At 41.8% G+C, this 17,430-nt stretch overlaps 1 long non-coding RNA gene across 1 annotated transcript; it reads right to left on the bottom strand.

Annotated features, from left to right (window-relative positions):
• Window positions 1-7,033: 7,033 nt before the first annotated feature.
• On the bottom strand, window positions 7,034-10,590 carry LOC145660280 (uncharacterized). Its single transcript, XR_014126526.1, has 4 exons — window positions 10,476-10,590; window positions 10,040-10,072; window positions 9,866-9,932; window positions 7,034-7,937 (listed from the first exon to the last, which is right to left on the bottom strand). It is a non-coding gene; the product is annotated as an uncharacterized LOC145660280 (long non-coding RNA).
• Window positions 10,591-17,430: the final 6,840 nt, after the last annotated feature.

The following is a 17,430-nucleotide window of genomic DNA, read 5'->3' as shown; positions in this document are numbered from 1 at the left end:
GCACCTTGAGATGTAGATATCATTAAAAGGACTGAATAAGGATAGCCTTCAGTAAAACATGTTCAGAGTTGTTGACCAATTGCTGTGGCAATGTGGTGAAAGACATGCATGCTGGGAATTTTCACATTTGTAAACTCATTGCTTTGAAAACAGAGACAAAAGAAAAAAAAATTAAGACTGCTTAAGAAAACTTTAAACTGGAGTGAATGTGACAGAAACCATACTGCCTGAGACAGTTAGTGATTGATTGATTAAAACACAAAGTTCATAGCTGGATCACAACAGAACCTAAAGCCCACAAAACCAAAAAAGAAGCATGGACGTACGTGTGTGTGTGTGTGTGTGTGTGTGTGTGTGTGCAAGCATGCATGACTGTGTTAGAATAGGCATGAATGTGTGTATGTGTTTGTGTGCATCAGCATTGGAGGAGCACATGTGAGGAGGAAACATATGTAAGGAAGAAGAGATGCATGCTGGGAATTTTCACATCTGTCAACTGCTAGCTATATACGCATATATGCATATACAGGAGCATGCATGTATTTGTGAGTGTGGGTGTGTGTGTGTGGGTGGGGTAGTAGTTGTGTATCACTTTAGTGTATATTTAGGGTGTGTGTAAAATTATGTTTTTTCTCCAGGTCCTTCAATGTGGGTCTGGCCATCCTGAAGCAGCCGTGTGTGTGTGTGTGTGTGTGTGTGTGTGTGTGTTTGTTTGCCAATTCCCCCCAGCTAGACACATCACAGATAGTGATGTCCAACAGACAGTGGCATCCAACTGCTGTCAGTGAACTGCACTCTACACACATTCTGCTGTCAAACTGCACCACACACACCTTCATGATGTTCTTGGTTATCAGTGGGTGTAAACAGAAACCACAACTCTCTGTCCTGCTTTGGCTCTTTTCTTATGAAACAGCAATAGACTCTCACAGTGGAAGTGATGCGTACAGACAACGGTTGGCATTTGACCTTAAAAGACATGATTAATAACAGAAAAAATATGCTGCTATTTAAAGGTCAAATATCAAAAAATCTTTCAACAGAGATATACACATAAAATGCAGAAAAATGATTCCTTGGGAAAAATACATAAACGTAATAATAAAACACAATTAATTTTTTAGATCAGCAGAGAGCAGCAGCACCCAGTCATCAGAAATCACAACACCTAAAAAACATTCTGATTGGTGTTAAACTTATTTATTATGACGGTACAGTGTGGTCACAGCTGTCAGAAATGGTGATCTGTGTGCCTCAGGTTCTACAGTGACAGAATTCAGTAATAACATGTTTGATATCATAGTGTTCAGAACAATCTCAGCTATCTTCCTAATGAGGTAGAATCTGACATAGATCACTGTATAAAGTAATATTATGGAATATGGACATTTTTCATCTCATGTGAAAAAATCCCTTTACTAATTGGGAACTGTTTTGGTGCTTGAAATAGGTTTACCAAATTCTGTGGTTCACAGTAGTGCAATACATGAATAAAGTAATATTGAAATATATAATAAATGTCTAAAATGAAATTTTGTACATATATTGAGTAAAAGCATGGTCTGTTAGCAACATTAACAGCTTTTGTTCTAAATTAAAGGACCAAAATGTGCTCCTTTAGTTTAGACTCCAAACATGTCTCGTCCACCCGGGTTAAGGGAAAATAAAGTAAATTTGATTCTTTGCCGACCTGTCCCGTTAAGTGGCACTGAAATCTGCGCTGTGGTTTGGTCCGGTAGAGAGGAACCGGTGCTAATTACCTGCTAACTGCTAATTAGATAAACATAAACTATGTTAGATACTAACATAAAGTAGGACTTGTAGGGACATTACTAAGACTGACAAAATATATAAAACTAGAGTGCATGTGGGGTTTTTGTTTGTTTGTTTGTTTGGGCTACAGCAGGGGACATCAGGGAGTGGAGGGAGGAGCCATGGCAGATGAGACGGGTGTAGGCTCAGTAACATCATGACATCAGGGATAGGTGAACCTCAGCAGAAAGAGAGACTAAATTATTAGGCATGTCCACATACAAGGGTGTGTAAATTAGGGAACTATAATGTGCATACCATCCCGTGTCAAACAGAAGAGGATGAGCCTGGATTCTTGATCTCTTAAAGCTAATTTATGTAATGATGCCTTGGTATAACACCTGCTGAGAAGCGCATTATACAAATACATTTCTATGGAATTGAATAATGCAAGGCTACAATATAATTTTTAAGGATGGAGTTCCTCATAAAAACACTGCTATTGAACTGATTAAGAATAGCGTGGTACTAGGGCTTTGTTTGAGGTTATCTGAGGTTATCTGGCCAACCCTCGATGGAGACATTGGGCATGTGGCAGGCAAAACTCACATCCCTTTTCCCTTGACGAAAAGCCAGTGAAAACATAGTCACTGTGTGAGGGTTAAGGAATAACCTCTCAACACTGGCCTGGTAGCAGAGGCCTCAGACTCTGTCAAATTTCAAAGTTTCTTTGTCACGTACATAGTCATACATGGTATAACTGGCAGTGAAATGCTTTATGTAACTGCTCTGTCCGTGGCTGAGGAGAGATACAGGGTAATGGAGAGTGGTTTAATGAATAAATAAATATGTTATGATGAATGAAGACAGGATGTATACTATGCATATATACAATGTACAATTTCCAGTTTTTACAATTTAAAATTCACAGATTTTTTTTTTTTTTTTTTTTGTTTTATGATGTTTGTGGACATCAAACACAGAGTAGTCCCTTCAGTTCCATCAGTTGGCCTGATTCAGGGCCCAAATGGCCTGCGGGAAGAAGCTCCTCTTCAGTCTCTCCGTGTTGGTCTTCAGGGAGCGAAAGCGCTTCCCTGACATCAACAAAGAGAAGAGCCTATTGTTGGGATAGGTGGCCTATTGTTGGGATAGTCCTTCACAATCCTCCTGGCCTTGGTCTGGCAACACTTGTAGTAGGTGGTCTGCAGGTCAAGAAGTTCCATATGAAGTTCCGCTCTGCTCAACGCACCATGCTCTGGAGTGCTTGTCTCTCCTGCTGGGTGCAGTTTCAAAACCAGACTGTGATGTTTCCTGTGAGGATGCTCTCAATAGTGCATGTGTAGAAGGTTCGCAGCACCTTGGAGGGCGGTCTGAAGTCTCTTAGGTGTTTGAGGCGGTAAAGACGCTGACGAGCCTTCTTTGCCAGGGAGTTGGTGTGGCGGGACCAGGACTGTCTACTCTCTCCACCGTGGTTCCATTAATCCTAACAGGCTGGTAGTGCCACTCCTGCTTCTTGCTGCAGCTCCTTTGTCTTGCTGACGTTTAGGAGGAGATTATTTTCCTGCCACCAGTTCTCCAGGTAGGCCCTCTCGTTGTTGTCCGAGATCAGACCCATGACGACGGTATCGCCAGCAAACTTGGCAATGATGGTAGAGCTGGAAGTGGCCACGCAGTCTTATGTGTAGAGTGAGTAGAGCAGGGGGCTTAGGACACAACCCTGGGGAGCTCCAGTGCTGAGGGTGGATGAGACACAGTTGCCCACCCGTACTGATTGTGATCTGTCTGTTAGGAAGTTGGCGATCCAGTCACACAGGGATGGATGCAGTCCCAGATCCTCCAACTTGGTAGTGAGTCTGGAGGGGATGATAGTGTTAAATGCTGAACTGTAGTCAACAAACAGCATTTTAACATAATTACCCCTCACTTTATCCAGGTGGGTCAGTGTGGTGTGGAGCAGATGTGCAATTGCATCATCAGTGGAGCGGTTGTGGCGGTATGCAAACTGCATTGAGTCGATGGAGGCTAGCAGCGAAGAGGTGATGAAGTCTCTGACCAGCTTTTCAAAGCACTTCATCGCAACCGATGTGAGGGCAAGTCGTTGAGAGAGGAAGGCCGAGATTTCTCCGGGACAGGGACGATGGTGGACTGTTTGAAGCAGGATGGGATGATAGCGTGCGTCAGGAGAGGTTAAAGATGTCAGTGAATAATGGGGCTACCTGGTCTGCGCAGGCTTTGAAGACTCTCCCACAGATGCCATCTGCTTCCGCCGCCTTCCTGGTATTCACCCTTTTAAACACTCGCCTCACGTCACTCTCCGTGATGATGAGGGGGCGCTGGTCTATGGTGGGCTCTGCGCATGCGTTGTTGGCTGCGCCGATAGCACCATTTGCGTTGTTAGTGTTAGCGCTGTTAGCATTAGCGCTGTTACCATTAGCGTTGCTAGATGCAACCTCGAAGCGAGCTGAGAATGTGTTTAGCTCCTTCGCCAGAGACTCATCCGCGCTCATCCGTCCGGGGGATGGCTCCTGTGATCGTCCGTAGTCCCTGCCACAGGGATCCAGAGCCACTCTGCTGGAACTGTGTCTCTAGTTTTTTTCCGTAGCGCCGCTCCGCGTCTCTCACCGCCGTCTCTCACTCCGTATGCCGCAGACTTGTACTCGTCCATGTTCCCACTGATGATCCCCGTGTTGTAGGCAGCAGTACGAGAGTTCAGAGCCTCGCGGATGGTTTTGTCCACCCAGGGCTTCTGGTTAGGAAACGTCTTGATGGTGGCTCTTGGGATCATATCATCCACCATTTTCCCAATGAACTCCACTACTGCTTCCGTAAACTCGCTGACATCTTCAGTGCCAGTGACCTCATCAGTCCTGCTGTTTTCATATTAGCGTTACAAACCGCTCCAGCTCTGACTCTCTCTCTCTCTCTCTCTCTCTCTCTCTCTCTCTCTCTCTCTCTGTGTGTATGTTGGTATCGTGTGACAACAAGATGATGTAATGTACTTTACTGTCCATTGTAGATCGCTCATGCAGATAAAACACAACACGCTAGTATCTGATTAACACACACACAAGCACTTGAAATGTATACAATTGAAAATTCATTGTTTAGAGTTTAGATTCTGCATGAATTCATTATGCTTATTTGCTCCTGTGAACATGAATATTCAGCCTGGTGACAATCTGCATGCAGGAACAAGTCAGAATACAGACCAAAGGAGGGAGGGAGGACAAATATGAACCACTAAAAGTAGAAAGAGAGACGTGTGTGTGAGCTGAAGTATTTGTCATGGTTTCAGTTCTCACATGCTCAAACACTCACACCCCACAGTCCTAAAAACAGTGTGTTTAGGTATGTTGGGCTTCGTTGAGGAGCAGTCAGATAGTTCTTCATGTAGTCAGTAATGTCTCACTCCTGCTGCAGGGACATCACACGTACAGTAAGACAGTCACAGATCAGCACTAAAGAGGATAGAGGAGGACAGCACACAACATACACACACGTACAACAGATGAGTGTGTGTGGGGGTACTCAAGGCAAATATACACATGCACTGCAGACCTGTGTGTGTGTGTGTGTGTGTGTAATGTTGCTGTCCCGAGTGCAGCAGGACGTAGACATCCTTGACGGTGCAAGACATTTATTAACATTAAACACATACGACACAGGGGGCACTCACACATAACACAATAAACATGACTCTACACTTAACATTAAACAATGAACAGATATACATTAACACGTGACTACACAAACTAACGTTGCGGCTACAGAGGTCGAAATTAACACACATGTAGCGACAATAACCAACAGCGGTGCACAGGTTTAAATAGACAGACAAACAACAGTAAACCCTGCGCAGGTGTGTGCAGCCCCGGAGGGCGTGGTTACAAAACACACGTGACTCGTGGGGGGCGGAGCGTTCCGTGACGGTGTGGACGTGTGACTGGGTGCACAACTCGGTAAACTCTTATGAGTTTACGTGTAATTAAAATGTCAAACCAAAACTTATTCAGTTTAACATACTGGCAGATATATTTTCCAAGTGCATTTTACTTTTATAAAATCCTGTCAAAACCGTAATCCACTAGGTGGACCTATACTACACTTAAATTATATGGAAACACGAATAAAAAAATAATAATAAAAAAACAAAACAAAACAAAACAACCCGGTAGATTTCTTAAGACTGATATAATTTTAAAAAAAGAAAAAGGCAAGCATTCCTTTTATAAGATTGATGTATATTTTATTGAGATAAAGACATTCATACTTTTAACCAGCACATTATTGCAGGTAAGAAAAGGATTTTGTTATGCAGATTCGGAAAGCAACAGTACCAAGAGGATTTACCAAATATATCTGTGTATGTGTGTGTGTGTGTGTGTGTGTGTGTGTGTGTGTGTGTGTGTGATGCGAAGCGAATAGAAGTTCGTCAGAGTTTCATCTGAATACACTTCCTCTCCACTATAAGTGTAGCTGTGAAGTCATTCAGTAGACTGTATTGAAGAGTGTGTATGGTGTGTATCAGCAGTCCTGCTGTAGCTGTGTGCAGTGTGTAACTCAGTAAGAATGCAGGTGTGTGTTTATCTGCTCCTTGTGCTCCACGCTGCTGATGGTGAGTGTTACCTTTTCTCTACAGGTGTTGTCATCCTCATACATTCATTTACATAAAGGTATTTATATCTTGGAGCAGCAGAGAGCAGCAGCTCACCACTTACCCCAGATTCGGTCTATCGACCAAGAAATGTTTGAAGTCCAAATTTAGCCTCTTTAGAACAAAAGCTGTTAAATGCTAACGTTGCTAACAAACACTGGAGGTCAACAGCAACTCAAATATAGCCTTCATAAATACAAGCCCACAAACTTCTCTCAAGCCGGTCAAACGGCATCCAAGTGTTAATAAATGTCTCCCAGACTAGTCGGTGTGTCGTATAACTCACTGTGAACTAGACAAGTGAAGAAACACGTCACCGGGAAGCGACCTGGATGAGGTTTGAGGACATGTAGCTCGATATCTGACTTATTTACAAATCCTATTAGCTATCGTTGCTGTTGGCTTCTAGTGTTTGTTAGAAATGTTAGCAGCTTTTGTTCTAAACTAAAGGAGTAAAATATGGACTCCAAACATGTTTTGTCCACCCGGGTTAAAGGAAAATAAAGCAAATTTGATTTTTCGCCGACTTGTCCCGTTAAGTGGAACTGAAATCTGCGCTGTGGTTCGGTCCGGTAGAGAGGAACCGGTGCTAATTACTTGCTAATTGATAATTAGTTACTTCAGACCTCTCTCTCTCTCTCTCTCTCTCTCTCTCTCTCTCTCTCTCTCTCTCTCTCTCTCATATATATATATAATGTATGTATGTCCTGTATATAGTTACTGGTGGTAGGGAGTGGCTGCTATTTTGTTTGGGTGTGGGTTTATCTTTGTTTCCAACAGTGTAGACAGTGTAAGTTTCTTTTTGTTAGCTTAGTCAGTTGTTGTTTTGTTTCTAGTGTGGTTTTGTTGTGTTGGCCTTGGTTACTCCTGATGTGATTGCACCAGTTTCTTGTCTTTAAACACCTAAAGCTTGTAACTTCACTAGATCTTTGCTGTCAACTTTGTCTTGTTATTTATCCTGTTACTCATTTCTACTGTTGTAATACTCAACCCTGTGTTATGGCCTCCCAGCCTAGACAGGGTCGTAACATAATTGGGGCATAATTGGGCATAATCCTTTGTTCCTTTTTTTCTTTGCCCCTTGTGTGTTTTGGTGGGTTTTCTGTGCTGGTTGGTGGTGTTCTCTTGTGGGTGGGGTGGTTGTGTGTCATTTGGGTTTTGCCATAGTGTGTTGGGAGCACTTGTGTTAGGATTGTGAGTTTTGATTAGTCTGGTTTTACTCTTTGTCCTACCCTGGAGCAGTTTGACCTGTCTAGAAAGGCAGACCTGTTACTACTAGCAGATTTCTTTGATGTTGTGACCTGTTCAGCCACAAAAATGGGAAATCAAAGAAGTCTTAGAGGCCTGCTTAGTACAAGACGGAGTTTTGGCAGAACGAGGTGGTCCTGTTGGTGTTGTGGTGAACCTGACACAGGGCATGTCAATGGTGGAAATCAGAGACGACTCTGTGGTCGGCTGACGCGTAGAGCCTCACATCATCCGGTTTCCTGGTGGTAACCAGATGCTGGCTTTAAAGCTAAAGGAAACAGAGCTGCAAATCAAGAGGCAGGAACATGAGACAGTGTTACTGAGGGTGCAGGTCTGATAAAAGGCAGATAAGGAGGCAGGTTAAGACTAGCCACATTATGGTTCTAACTCGCCCAAATAAATCTGGAATGGTTCAACTCTCTTTAATAACATTTGTAGATTAAAACATAAATGTACAGTTTCATGTCACTCAGCATTAAAAGAGAATTTCACACTCACCTTCAGTGAGATGAAGTACAATGAAGAGAAGAGACAAACTGAGAAACATTGTCACTATGAAACACCACTGACCTCCCAGCACACACTGACAATTCTACACCCTGAACTCCACTACCATTGTGGACACACACTGACTCCAGAAGTCTCTCAGCAGTACTTTGGCCAGAGCTCTTCTGTTCTTTAATGCTCTCATCAGCAGTTTTTTTTAAGTCTCACAAAACCAAACACAGTGCCACGTGGGTCCTGAGAAGACTTGCTGTTACTCTGTTATAACTTCACTTCACAGCGCACACACCCACTCTGACCCAGCTGCTGTCCCTGTGAAATGCACATGCATGGTGTGGCCACAGGGTGGAGCTGTTTCCTGCACAAACCTGTTTCCTACTCACACTGTGTTTTCTCTGCTTAGACTGACAGGCTAGAAAGCACACACAGGCTTTCGCTGGTAGTCCATAAGCATGCTTTGCTAGGGGTTCACACATTTTTCCCAAATTTCCAATATTTTGACAAATATTGTCATTTGCAGACCATAACGTCTGGTCAAAATAACAAAAATGATGCAAAGTATACAGACCTCAAAAATGCAAAGAAAACAAGTTTACATTAAATTTTAAACAACACTAATAAAAAGAATAATTCCAAAATCAATATTTAGTGGAATAACCCTGATTTTCAACCACAGCTTTCATGTGTGTTGGTTTGTTCTACTATTCTCTCATTGCTCATTAAATTAGATTAAATAAGAGGTGATGACCCAGTCAGAACCTCATTAATTATATATGAACGTGTGTGTGAGACCAAAAACATTTTTTGCAAAGTCCCCTTTTGTGAATAAAACAAAGTGGAGAGAAAATTAAATCTCACAAGCATTCTCAGTAAGAAACACTGACAGCTCTTCACTGAGACCCACTACCACTAACTAGAGAACACTCTGTGCACAACTTCACTGGAAACACCCACAGTGTCGCCCCATTACAGAGGAGATGAGTTCACATCAGCTTGGTCAGAGCTCTTCTATATTTAACATTTATCAGCAGCTGTTTTGACATGTGCAAAACCACAGCCAGTGCCATGCTTTAGATCCTGACAAGAAGACCCCTTATATCGGAACTGACCAAACTCACCCCACCAGTGATAACGTCTCTCTCATTGAACCCACTACTGTTAACATAAGCCATTCCCTCATCCATCAGTATTAACTCAAACATACATCATGCCTGTTCTTATACAACATTATAGAGTGAGTGTGGATTTGCCATTGAAAACACCATGTAGCCTTCACCTTACTTTAGTGCATGTTTACAACAACAGGCCTTAGACCTTTGTTGCTCACTGTGTGAAACCATGACAACTAAAGCCACAACAAACACCCAGACCACAAATGGCACCTCTCTCTTCTATCAGCCTTACAAGCTACCGTCTGTCCCTAATGTATTATTAAACTTCTTTTTAAAGGTTGATGATGTAAACCCACTATGTTTTTAAAAGGTATTGGACATGCTTATCAAAGCAACAAAGACAATACAAGAGAACAATATGTAAAATTACATTTTGGAGTATATTTGGAGTGTGTCTGCTGCTCTCTCCCCCTGTAGAGTGTGTTCTCTGTCTTATTAGAGGAGATGAGATGTGTGATCACCTGTGTCTGCTGTTCTCTCCTCCCCTGTAGAGTGTGTTCTCTGTCTTATTAGAGGAGATGAGATGTGTGATCACCTGTGTCTGCTGTTCTCTCCTCCCCCTGCTTGTCCAGCTCTGCTCCCCTTCTGTCTTCGTTTATGAACTTCAGAATGAAACCAGACAGAGTGAGACACACATCATGGTTTGTGTATGTATTTGTACATGTGTGTATGTTTGTGTTAATGACCATGTGTGTTTGCGTGTGTTTACCTCTGTATCTCCACTAAATGACTCCTCTGTATCCTAACAGTAGCAGCAGAAGTGGAACGGTGATGTAAGTCATGGTTGAATGAATATAATCAAACCAATAAGGGGGGTTTACATGTTTACATATTTGTGTGTTTTTGTACTGCTTTGAATCTGTGTAGGTAAAGACATTATTTAATTACAATAGCAATACACACATCAGTGGGTATAGGATAGTAATACAAGATAGAAATACAACTCAGTTGTGTCTCTGTGTGTTTGCATTAAAGAGAAGAGAGAGAAAGAGTGTGAGAGAGAGAGAATTGCATCCTGTTTCTGATGGTGCACGTACAATGCACTCTGTGTGTGTGTGTGTGTGTGTGTGTGTGTGTGTGTTTGTGTGTGTGTTTTAGCACATGTGTTTTATGATGTTAATAAGAAAACATAAGAGTATTCTTACCTTCAGCAGGGGCCCCTGTGCTGTCCTCACTGTGTCTGCCAGCAGGCCTTTGAGAGGATGTGTTTACTGGTCTTGTCTGGCCAGTGATCACTGGAGTAGATTTTGTAGTTTTAAGTGGAACCTCTGGAAGGAGAGAAGATTTCATACCTGGGATGAGAGTTACGTGATCAGAGTTCTGCATTTCTTACTACAGGATAATCTTTGGTTTGGTTTGGTTGGTTTGGTTTGATTCATGCTGTAATGCTCACTGTCTTTACAGATTGGGTACTGTTCACATAAACTCAGCATACATTTCCTACATGACTTTGCAACAAAACCACACAGCAATCTCACTGTGTGAAGTATTCTATCAGGAAATGTACCTCAGTTCAGTTAGAATATGCTACACACAACATCTGATGAGTAAAAAACAGGAAATACGGGCAGTGGTAGCTCAGTGGTTAAGGGCTTGCTTTGTAATTGGAAGATTGTGGTTTCAAGCCCCACCACTGCCAAGTTACTACTGCTGGGCCCCTGAGCAAAGCCTTTAACCCTCAATTGCTCTAGTTGTACTCAGTGATAATTGTAAGTTGCTTTGGATAAAAGTGTCAGGTAAATATAATATTAACATATTGTTTAAAACAAGACTGCTGAAGGTTCTTAAATGGAGAGAGAGAGAGATCTAGTTAAAATCTCAGTACAGCTCAAAACTGCTTGTGGGCTAATGAAAACTGTAGTTAATTTACCTGTAATATCTACACCTCTAATGAGAACCATGACCTCTTACCTTTATCTTGGGTCTCTGTGCTGTGTGTTCCAGTAGGCCTTTGATATGATCCTGTGGTTGAAGGTAGTGGTCTAGTCTGGACTTAGACTGGCTACGGGTGGGGGAGAGAGAGAGAGAGAGAGAGAGACAGAGAATTGATTAACATCTTTGTTAAACTCAAAGCTACATGTGGACGAAATTAAAACTGGCAAAGTCTCTTATACCTGTAATATCAAGTAGCACTCTCCTGATGGGATTACTGTTGATGGAATACACATACACTCCTTTATCCTCCTCATTCAGCTGTGATATGAGTAGAAAGACATTTCCTGGAGAATCACTGAGCTGCTGAACTCTGCCTGTGTAATGCTGAGTCTGGTCAGTGGGGTAGATTTCTTTGTCTCTGGAAGGTCCCTTTAAGAGTGTGTGCTTTGGTCTGTAGTCCAGTCCTGGAGCAGGGCAGTAGTACACACCCTCCCACATGACCCTGTAGATTTGTCTGTCCAGCTGTGGATGTGCAGTCAGTGGAACACACAGGAACCAAAGCAGCTCATTAAAGACACACAGTTCAAATAAACTGTCATGTAATCATAATAATCATGTGTTTAAGAAGTACAACTCCATGGTGATCTTTAGAATGTTAATAGTGTTGACCTACAAGGAGATGGCAAAGACATTTGCAATGCATGTGTAAAAAAGCAACATACAGGTTAGTATAAAATGAGTTTTGTTAAGTCAGTAGAAATAGAGATCTGATGCCTTTTACCTCTAACAGTGAGTTGCATGTCTGTGTATTCACTCCTATTAATAAAACACCTGAAGTATCCCTCATCCTCTTCAGTCAGGTGTGATATGAGTAGAGAGGTTTCCTGGAGAGTGAGCAGTACCCATCTGAACTCTGAAATCTGAGTCCTCAAAACACCTGAGGTCTGTTTTTTTCATTGTGTAGTTTCACAGAGCCCACAGGGCCCCTGGTGCCTCTGTGAACTAGACATGCATGTTGTGGTTTCAGTGTGGGGGTGTCTGTGGGAGAAGAAAGAGGCGGCTTGAGAAACCACCAGAAGGCTGAAAAAGCCTCCTTGTTGACAACTTGCCGTTAAAGCAGCCATGTAACACAGCCAGTCTACTGGTGGACAAAAACTGAATACATTACTTATAGTGTAGCCATGACACTTTATAAACATAAAATACATAAATACAGCAAACATCATGCAGCATAAATACATAAAATCAGCAGTAGAGTGGGTTGTTTTTTGGTAATGAATGGTGTTTCAAACTATGGATGTTTGTCCCCTCCACCACAAATCCTTTTTTCTTGTAATAAAGTGTAAATATTTGTATTATTTTATTTATTATGTATTTGAAAGATATTTGACAAGCCAGTTAAACAGAGCCTGGGTGATCAGTTATAATTAGACTCTGCCTTTGCTATGAGCTGTTACACTTAATACTAAAAACTGCTGGTTAAAACCACAAGGACCAAAACCACGATTAACAGCTCGCTCAGACCACATGTGTTTCTTTTTAAACAGTTCAGCTAGCAAAGAGGTTCTAAATCCAGTCATTGTGGCCCCCAGAAACATCATTATTTCTCATGTTCCTGTGCTTCATACACCTTCACTTGGGCCCAATCACATTTCACCCCTTGGCCCTACCACTTAACCCTGGCCCTCCATATGCGGTGTTCATGAGTAGGAGTTGGGTGTCTGATAGAGGGGTAGGGTGAGGTCTTAGGGCTGAATGGCCCTCCAAACTAAGGGTTTTCAGATTCTCACTCTAAATTGCGTGTTATGAGAAATTTCTCAGAATCCCTTGTGAATCATTGATAAAATGGATGCAGAAGCAGTTACTATCCTTTGTAACTCAGTCCCAAGGGGCAAGATGACACTTGAAAACAAGGGGTAGGAGGAAAAATGAGAGGGGATTGGGCCTTGGTAAAAATCTAAGCACAAAATCTAAGAATAAAATGGTTTAAAACATATTACTTTTAATATGCATGGTTTTACCTAATCCTAGAGATATATAATAAAGTTAAGATATCTGTTACAGGACACAGTTTTTTTTAGATTCAGTACAGACATTAAGTCGTATAAGATCAAATACATTTGAAAAAAGAACTAAAATTCTTACTCTCTAATGCACAAACATTAAAAAACAAATTAGATCCCCTCTAAAATCCCCAATGTCAGACCTAGCTACCATACTTTGTACATTCTTTAAATGGAGTCACAGGTCACTCAGAGAGTTTGGAGGTTAATGTACATTTGTCACATTGCCATGTCTGTTTTAGAATTACATAGTTTCCATAACTTAAGTAATATGTGTATGAAACAATGACAAATATCACCAACATGCCTAATGTTATAACTGCCCCTGATTTGTGTGTTAGAGACTGCTATGATTGGTCTGTCAAAACAAATGAAAACCCATTCAAGTCTCAAATCCTTTATTACCATTCAGATGCCTGAGTTTGTGCACAGTAAACACAGCACCACCCAGGGCCCAGGGCATGGTAAGCATTGTGCCACCAGGGCAGAGGGGACGGTAAACACAGTGCCATGTAGGCCCAGGGCACAGTAAGTCCTCACGATGACATTGTTTCTTAATAGTGAGGCCAAGATTTCTGTCGCACAGTGTAGTGGACAACATACATTCTACATAGTGCAGCTTTAGATATGATCTGAAAACGTATTGTAAAAGTTGATAAATTCGATAAAGATTTGGTTATTAGACTACCATCAGTCACAAACCAAAAATTATTATTTATATTTATATTTATATATATATATATAACCCACACGCAGAAGCTGAAAGCAACAGTACATTTGTGGTGTGTGTAGAGTTCACATCTCTAGTGGTGGAGTGATATTCTTACAGAGTGAGGACCAGTTTTTTGGCCAACAAACACGTTACTTCTGCAAACAAATTCCACATCAAATTTGAAACTGAACCACACTACTCAAGATGAACATGTGCAATTAAAATTCACCCTGACTTATGTTTCATGCACTGCATTGTGGGTAAAAATAATGCTCTGAAATTAAATGCTCCTTTAAATATCTGTTCAAACTTTTTGAAAGTCTCAGGTAGCCAGTTCTGTGGCTGCTGTAATTCCACATGCTGTTGTAACAGACACAGTTGTACTGTGCCTTTAAGAGGGAGCTTTATGGTTATGTAGATTGCGTAATAGAGAGAGAGAGAGAGAGAGAGAGAGAGAGAGAGAGAGAGAGAGAGAGAGAGCCAGCCGTCACCTTTCTGTTCGCCTTCTCAACACTCCTTTTTCTTTGGTAACGCTGTACGTTGCTTTTTACTGTTTCCTTTACGTATAAGTAGAATGATGATAGCCGTGTGACCTGGCTTGATCAGGAGAGAATAAAAGTCTTTCAGATTGTCCACATCAGTGTGTGTGTCACTCCATGTTAACTCCACGCATTGCGGTTACCCCGTAGCACCTGTTCCTCACTCCAGGAAAGAAGCATTACACTATTTTCATTAATAAGCCTCTGAAGTACTTTGGGTGTCGTAGTGAAATGAACTGACCAAACAACCTCCCTCACTGCTATGTTGGGTCTCACCCCCTGAGCTTCTACATCGTGTCTCTATGACAAAGGACGGAGCCACATAACTAAGAATGAGACCGTCCTCACTGACAATGTGAGAATATCTGATAGATCACTGACTGATAAGGAAGAAAGAGGACGTACCACATGACATCTTACAAAACCTACCGCATCTCTATATTTGGTGTGTGTGTGTGTGTGTGTGTGTGTGTTGTGGTTAGTTTGTCAGAGTTTCATCTGAATACACTTCCTCTCCACTATAAGTGTAGCTGTGAAGTCATTCAGTAGACTGTATTGAAGAGTGTGTATGGTGTGTATCAGCAGTCCTGCTGTAGCTGTGTGTAGTGTGTGTGTAACTCAGTAAGAATGCAGGTGTGTGTTTATCTGCTCCTTGTGCTCCACGCTGCTGATGGTGAGTGTTACCTTTTTTCTACAGGTGTTGTCATCCTCATACATTCATTTGCACAAAGGTATTTATATCTGGGAGCAGCAGAGAGCAGCAGCTCACCACTTACCCCAGATTCTGTCTATCGACCAAGAAATGTTTGAAGTCCAAATTTTGCCTCTTTAGTTTAGAACAAAAGCTGTTAAATGTTAACGTTGCTAACAAACATTGGAGGTCAACAGCAACTCAAATATAGCCTTCGTAAATACATCAAACTTCTCTCAAGCCGGTCAAACCGCATCCAAGTGTTAATAAATGTCTCCCAGACTAGTCTGTGTGTCGTATAACTCACTGTGAACTAGACAAGTGAAGAAACACGTCACCGGGAAGCGACCTGGATGAGGTTTGAGGACATGTAGCTCGATATCTGACTTATTTACAAATCCTATTAGCTATCGTTGCTGTTGGCTTCCAGTGTTTGCTAGCAATGTTAGCAGCTTTTTGTTCTAAAGGAGCTAAATATGGACTCCAAACATGTCTTGTCCACCCGAGTTAAGGGAGAATAAAATAAATTTGATTCTTCGTCGACCTGACCCGTTAAGTGGCACTGAAATCTGCGCTGTGGTTTGGTCCGGTAGAGAGGAACCGCTGCTAATTACTTGCTAATTGCTAATTAGTTACTTAAGACCAGCATAAGCTAGGAATTGTAGGGACATTAGTAAGACTGACAAAATTTAGAAACAAGAAGAGTACAAGAGTATTGTGACTCTTACAAGGATAATTTTGCTCTATAAATCTGTACATTTATAAAAACAACTTGTTTTTTTATTATGGCATGGTATGTGAAATGTGCTCACTTGTTTATTTCTGTGTGTGTTATTTATTCCTCACTTGTTCATTCTGTGTATGATGCAGCTCTTGTCCACTACCCACTTCTGTATCCAGCTGCCTGTGACAGAGGTCACACCTCATTGTGGTTGATTGTATATGTGGTACAGTCCTTTACATGTGGTGTGTGATGTATGTGTTTGGTGCTTCTGTGTGTTTTCCCGAGTGTGGGTGGGTTTGGGGGAGAGACTACAGAGGATTCTGATCTCATGAATTTTGACATGCCCATCATATCCCTTATTGAGCTAGCAGTCAAACAAGATGGTACTACTCTATATTACCATGGAGACCAGAGGAGGGGCAGAGCTCACTACCTGCGGGTTCAAGAGCTGGACTGGTACTGAATAAATCCATTTCAATCAGGAGGTCTCAGCTATCAGGACTTCCCAGAGGGTTTCAGCCAGACAGCTGTCTCCCACTGTGAAGACACTGTGTGTTTTTGTTTGTTTTTTTTAGCCTATTTATATGGTTTACCCCCATGTTGCTAAGGGACACTGACTATAATACTTCCTGACACTTCCTACAGTGTAGTGATTCAGATTAGGCTGGACCCCTGCTCAGCTTTCCTGAAACACCACACATGCTTAACCATATGGTCAACCAAAGTGACCCAAAGCTCATCTGTGATGGTTTCTCTTCCTCGTCCTCATCCTCTCTTTCCAATATTGGCCTCCATTGATATCCAACCAAGACATCGACTCTGTGGCCTCTTTATAGTGCTCAGGCTCTACAAATAGTATAGTGCTCCATGTACAAATTAGTCATAATTGTCTTCACCTATGAGTACTGGGTTTGGTTAATTGATAAATGGATGTATCATTTGCATTTGAGGGTTTTCTATAAGAAACACACATATTTCTGTTGAATGATGTGTCCAATATAGAGAATTGTGTTTAGCGTATTAAAAAAATGTGTTTTAGAAATACAAAATGAGTGTAAATCAGGGAAGGTGCTTTTGGTTTAGTATAACAGGTCAGGAGATGGGCTACATGAGTTAGTGGTTTCAATTATTGTGTCACATGTCCCCGTTTTTGTGTCTTGCAAAAAACTGTAATATCAGAAAAACAGTACAGTTTCCCAGCAAGCACCTCTTCCTCCTAGCAAACTTGTAGCAATGTTTAACAATTTACCAATACATAACTAACACTCTCTCTCTCACGCACATACACACGCACACACACACACAAAAACATGCACAGCTGCTGCAGGATGGCCAGACCCAAATCTGAAGGACTTGGAGAAAGTCTCCCTCATCCTCTTCAATCAGGTGTGATATGAGTAAAGACATTTCCTGGAGAGTGAGCAATACCTAGCTGAACTCTGTTTCTGTACTGTTCAGTCTCACTGGAGATCTCTGTATAACTGGAGTTTTGGCGT

This window comes from Electrophorus electricus, chromosome 2 (assembly GCF_041902795.1).
Source record: "Electrophorus electricus isolate QZ-2024a chromosome 2, ASM4190279v1, whole genome shotgun sequence".
NCBI lineage: Eukaryota > Metazoa > Chordata > Actinopteri > Gymnotiformes > Gymnotidae > Electrophorus > Electrophorus electricus.
Note: the sequence above shows the minus strand (reverse complement) of the source record. Positions and strands in the feature narration are given on the sequence as shown.